We start from the raw sequence: 6,570 nt of genomic DNA on the forward strand, positions 1-6,570 counted from the left end.
CACCCTTCAGCTTCCAATGCTTTAGGGAAAATAGGCCCAGCCTATTCAGCCTCTCCCCATAGCTCAAATTCTCCAACCCTGGCAACATCCTTCCGATAGGAAGGAGACCAGAATTGCACGCAATATTCAAACAGTGGCCTAACCGATGTCCTGTACAGCCTCAACATGACTTCCCAACTCCTATACTCAATGCTTTGACCAATAAAGGAAAGCATACCAAGTTTCTAACTGTATTTTAAAATTATAATTTGAAATCTACATTCAATAAAAATTGTATTGGTCTGTTGTAATAATGCTGTTATTATGATACCTGACATTTATACCTTATGAACTGAAGATTTCATTCAATATTACTCACGTGTGTTAAAACAGCCCTTTTAAAAACTTCCTAACGAACAGATTAGTTAAGAAAGTGCAGAAATCAATTTACAATAATATGTTATCATGGTTCCTTTATTGTCACCCCTTCCCTCTCGCGCAGATTTTAGGAAGCCGGATATCAGGAGGTTACAGCTGTACTCTTGAACTGCATGTTGCACTTTAACGAATTCATAGTTTAAATGGGAAAATAATTGCTGCCAAATTATTTAAAACATTTTCATTCGTCATGAATTCTTATTTGTGAGGAAGGAAGAAAACTTCGGGGAATTGCTAAAAGTATATTGTTTGCAATAAGAAATTCTCTTTTTTTTATTTTCACAAGTACTTTTAGTCACTTTCTCAAGTTTTGTTCTCCGGTTGCTCGGAATATGCAAACTGCAAAGCGAAGTTTCGCGAGGCGCCCAAGAGATCTTTTTGAGGTAGATTGCTGAACTGAATTCCATCCATGTACTGTATCGCATCCGATAGAAATGTTACATTGTGCTTGAGTTTAAGTGATGCTTTTGTTAGTTCATTGTAGGTAATGAACCTGCTCAGATATAGGATGCCTCTGGACCTCGCAGCGCAGTGGGGGCTCAGAGACAGGGACACCGTCACTGTCTCACATTGTTAATCAACTGGAAACTCGTGTGGTGTTGGAAAAAATGCAGAAAGCGGTGAATATTTATCGCTCCTTCATTTGTGAAAGTGGAGGTAAGTATTTTAGTAATCATTCTTTGAATGATTATAAATACAGCACCGAGTAACTATAAATATGGCTATTTCACTAACCATGCTTTAAGTCATCATTTCTCTGACAAGTTCTTTTACGAATGGGGGGGGGGGGAGTTGAGGTTGTTTGATTTTGTTATACTTGTAGTTAAATATCGTAATGCGTCACTGTCAGCTCCCCCCCCCCCCGCTCTCTACAGTCTCAGAACCTGGGCTCTGAAGGTCAAAATGACCTGAAGTGGCATAACAGTACCTCAGGGTATTCTCCTACTGTCAGATTCGACCTTAGTTATTGCACTCGATGTTGCATTGGATTCTCTTTTATCCAAGCTCTGTAGTAGACAACCTCAGTAGTTTCTGCTCCGATTGTCAGTAGTGTCTTAAATTTTAAAAGTACGTGCAACCCAAGCTTTGCAGGACGCACGAATTGGGTTTCTTTCGAATTCGATCAAAATCTTGCATTTCTGTCACGCCCTTCGTAATAGCGAGGTGTCACAAAATGGGTTTCAGCACTACGTGAAGTGTCAGTGTTATAGCAATCGGTATGTGCACAGCAGAGTTCCCCAAATAGCAAAGTTAAAACAGCCAGATTCTCGCTTTTTGTAATGAAAGTAAATACTGGGGATGCTGGAAATCTGAAATAAATGCGGAAAATGCTGGAGTAGTGGTTGCGGAGAGAGAAACTGTTTAATGTTTAGAGTACATTTTTATTTTAAAAAAAAGGGGATACGGGCTCCTCTGGTTGAGCCAATATTTGTTGCTCATCCCAGATGTCCTTAAGACGGTCGGGGTGAACTGCCTTCTGAATCACTGCAGTCCATGTGCTGTAGGCAGACCCACAATGCTATAATAAGGGATTTTGAATCAACAACACTGAAGACATATATTTCCATGTCTTGTAACTTGCAGGTGGTGGTTTTCATATGTATTTGCTTCCCTTGTCCTTCTCGATGGTCGTGGTGGTGGCTTTAGAGGGCTACATGTTGAAGAGTTTGAGTGAATTGCTTGAGTGCACCTTCTAGAATTATAGACATTGTGGCTACTGTGTCACTGGTGGACGGAGGAGATGTTTATGGATGGGATACCAACCTGCTTTGTTCTGGATGGTGTCAAGCTTTGATTGTTGTTGAAGCCGAACTTATCCAGGTAAATTAGAATATTCCATCAACTCCTGATTTGTACCTTTACAGATGGTTAACAGATTCCGGGGAATTGGGAGTCAAGTTACTGCAGGATTCCCAACTTCTGACTTCTCATAAAGCCACAGTATTTAAATGGCTAGTCCAATTCAGTTTTTGGTTGATGGTAACCCCAAGATGTTGATTGTATTAATAATATGACTTCAAATTTGAAGGCGGCCAAAAAGTGATGAAGGAGGAGTAGGTGGAACCAATGATTAAAGTATCTCAGAGCAAAAGTCAAAGAGAGTACTAATGACAGTAGAGTGGTGGTAGAAAAGCGATAAGGAAGAAGACTACATTAGGTGATGTTTAATTCGGTATCAATATCAAGAAAAGGTAGACTGTACTGAGAGCAAGCTCATCCAAATAAGACACTGTGGGGGAATCAAAATAGAAAACAAGTTGTTGATCTGAAATGGTTGGACTTATCATGGCAGTGAAGCTCCTGAGTAATAGTAGCACTATGCAGTCTTCAAGACTCAATATTGAATTCAGCAATTTCAGATCAGGAACTTTGGCACCTGTTTGCAACCCAGAGACTACTTGCATATAAACGAAGAAGTCATGTTGGACTCCAACGTTAATTGTTTCTCTGCCCCACTGATGTTGTCAGACCCTTTGAGTGTCTACAACATTTTCAGTTTGTTTCAGATTTCCAGTATCCACAGTTATTTTCTTCTTAGATATTGTAAATCTCTTCATGTGGAAACATGACCTGATCACAAGTGTGGTGAGCATGAAAGTCTTATTTTTAACTTTGATTCAAGAGCTGCACCAAGTTCCGAATCTGCATGTCATGTTATGCTACTGTTCCACCAGTTGCTTTGTCTGAAGGCCTCGTACTCAAGTTTTCATGTTACTTTGAAGAGCTTGCTGGACTTGTACATAGCCATTCAAGGTTCCACAGAAATGTTCAGACTGATTAAAAAAGTAGCCAAACTGTTAATTATCATTTGATCATCCTTAATGCATTGCCAATCAACTTCTCTAATCCAGAAAGGGAACAAATTAAACTGAACTTTTTTTTTAATTCATTCACCCAAATATGGACATCACTGGCCTGCTGGCCTGGCCAGCATTTATTGCCCATCCTGAATTTGCAGAGGCCAGTTAAGAATCAACCATATTGGGCTGAGGAATGTCAGAAGGAGTTTAATCCAGATAAATGCGAGGTGTTGCATTTGGTAAGGCAAAGCAGAGCAGGAATTAGTTAATGCTAGGGTCCTGGGGAGAAACAGGGAGACCTAGGGTTCAGGTACATAGTTCCTTAAAAGTGGCATCACAGATAGACAGGTTATTGAAGGTGTTTGGCACATTTGCCTTCATTGGCCAGAGCAGGAGTATAGGTATTGAGACATCATATTACAGCTGTTTAAGACATTGGAAAGGCCACATTTGGAGTACTGCATATAATTCTGGTCATTATGCTATAGGAAGGATATTATCATAGAATCCCTACAACGTGGAAGCAGGCCATTCAGCCCATCAAGTTTCACACCAACCCTCCGAAGAGCATCCCACCCCGACCCAGCCCCATGCCCTATCCCTCTGACCCACCTAACATACAAATCCCTGGACACTATGGGTAATTTGCATGGCCAATCCATCCCACCTACACATCTTTGAACAGTGGAAGAAACCCATGCAGACACGAGGACAATGTGCAAACTCCACTCCACACAGAGTCACCCAAGGTTGAAATCAAACCCTGGGTCTCTGGTGCTGTGAGGCAGCAGTGCTAGCCACTGAGACACCATGTTACACCAGGTCTTTTTCCCAAGGTATGGGAGTCCAAACTAGAGGACGTATGTTTAAGGTGAGAGGGGAAAGATTTAAAAGATCGTTAAACTGGAAGGAATGCAAAAATGATTTCAAAGAATGTTACCATGACTGGAAGGTTTCAGTTATAAAACGAGACTGGGTAGGTTGGGATGTTTTTCCCTGGAGTGTAGGAGGCTGAGGGATGACGTTATAGAGGTTGATAAAATTAGGTGACATAGATAAAGTGAATAACCAAAGTATTTTCCTCAGGGTATGGGAGTCCAAAATGAGACAGCATGCATTTAAGGTGAAAGCGGAAAGATTTAAAAGGGACCTGAGAGACAACTTTTTCGCAGAGGGTGATGCATGTACGTAAGGAGCTATCAGAAGAAGTGGTAGAGATGGCTACAATTACAATATTTAAAAGAAATTTGGACAGGTACGTAGAAAGGAAATGTTTAAAGGGATATGAGCCAAACACAGACAAATGGCACTAATTCAGTTTGGGAAAACTAGTTGGCATGGATGAGTTCTGCCAAAGCCTGCTCTCAGTGTTGTATGACTCAATGACATCATTGGGAGTCATACGTAGGCCAGACTGGCTAAGGACAGCAGATTTCCTTCCTTAAAGGGCATTAGTGAACAAGATGGGTTTTTTTCTACGATTGGCAATGGTTTTGTGATTCAGTTCTTGAAACCAATAAAAGAATTTTGAGTTAAGTTCTACCATCTTTTATAGTGTGATTTAAACCTACATCTGCAAAATATTACCTAGGTCACTAGATTAAGAGTCTAGCAATAATACCACTAGGCCACTATCTTCCATGCTTCAGATCCTTTTAGAGATTGAAACATTATTCCAGTATTTCACTTTTCCTTTTGTCGTTTAATCCAATATTTCCCATTCTCTCTGGGTCTGTTTGATTCTCATTCTCCCTGGTTTTCCAGATTTCCTCTGTTCCTTTGTTAGTCCCAAAATGTCATGGCTGAAGAGAATTAGGATTGAGCAGTAAGCTGTGGGGTAACAAAAAGAAAACATGTTTTCACTTCTTCCTTGGGGCTTCTTAACCTTAATGGTTAATGTTATATAGCAAAGGCTCATTTCTACTGCCAGATTTTCTGCTTACTTTTAATGGTGTTGTGAATGCTAACTGACAAAATCTGGGGCCACATCCTTAACAGATGATGTTGCAAGCTACATTTTTATCCATCATGCCAAAATACTTCATCTAATAAAAACATCAATTTGTGACCCATGGCCAGTTGGAGGCAGATTGAACAATACTGTCCTGAACCTTCTAGCTGATTTGTAAGATATTTTTCTAAGGAGGGATGGCCTTTTATTCCACCTGACTTTCACTGAAGCCATCAGACACAAAACAGGAGGTTGCTTAGTCCTGTCAGGTTGATTCCATTGTTAACGGAAGTCCCAAATAGTTCCATTGGCCTTCCTGCCTTGTTATCATCTCTCATTCTCAGTAGGTTATAGGGCAGAATTTCATTTCAACTGAAATGAAGTGGAAGAAATATCTCAATGCGGCCCTACTCCAACAAGTCATTTATGCCATTTTGATGAGGTGTCTCCATGCACAATTGCCGTGAGTGGCACGGTGGCTAGCACTGCTGCCTCACAGTGCGAGCGACCTGGGTTCAATTCCTGCCTCAGGCGACTGACTGTGTGGAGTTTGCACATTCTCCACAGTCCAAAAAATGTGCAGGTTAGGTGAATTGGTCATGCTAAATTGCTCATAGTGTTAGGTGAAGGGATAAATGTAGGGGAATAGGTCTGGGTGGTTTGTGCTTCGGTGGGTTGGTGTGGACTTGTTGGGCCGAAGGGCCTGTTTCCACACTGTAACTAATCTAATCTAATCCTTAACGTTGTGCAGCTCTAAATGCTAATCAGCTGTTGGTTTCTACTTGGATGAGAAGCTGTTTTCCTTTTAGTTTTTTGTCTCCTTGACCCATGGTCCCAAAACATAGGTCAAGTTACATTTCTGCATGTAAGCCTAGGTAACGCATACAAGTAGGCTACTGATCTTTAGAAGCATCACTAATGCCTCAATATTGTTCTCCCAGGTCCAGCTCCACATACAAGTGGCAGCATTCATTAAAATGCCAGCTCCTGTGAAAATCCAGGTGGACCTACCTGTCTGTTGTGCTTTTTGCTAATATATCTTTACACAAAATGCAATCACAGTAATCAGATAAATCTCAGAGGCAGTATCAGTTATACAACACTATTTACCAGAATCACATGAATACAAGTCTCAATCCTTGCACAGAATACCACCAGAAAACATATGACCAGGCTCTGGCCTGGAGTATATTCTTTTCTCTAGGTCCTTGATCTAGGGTCCCATGTTGAATAATCATATCTACGTTCTTTTGACCTCTGCGAGTCCCTGACTCAGAGCCATCCTTCTTACAAGTATTGATCCTAGGTTTTCAGTATCAGTATGCAAGTTCCTTTCCTCTTTTACACCATCAGATCCTTCTGTTTCCCTGACCTGTCGCTGGTAATAAGCTGTCTAATAAC

Source organism: Chiloscyllium plagiosum, unplaced genomic scaffold, assembly GCF_037043375.1.
Source record: "Chiloscyllium plagiosum isolate Xiang-an unplaced genomic scaffold, Cpla_swu_hap1 HiC_scaffold_4, whole genome shotgun sequence".
Taxonomy (NCBI): Eukaryota; Metazoa; Chordata; class Chondrichthyes; order Orectolobiformes; family Hemiscylliidae; genus Chiloscyllium; species Chiloscyllium plagiosum.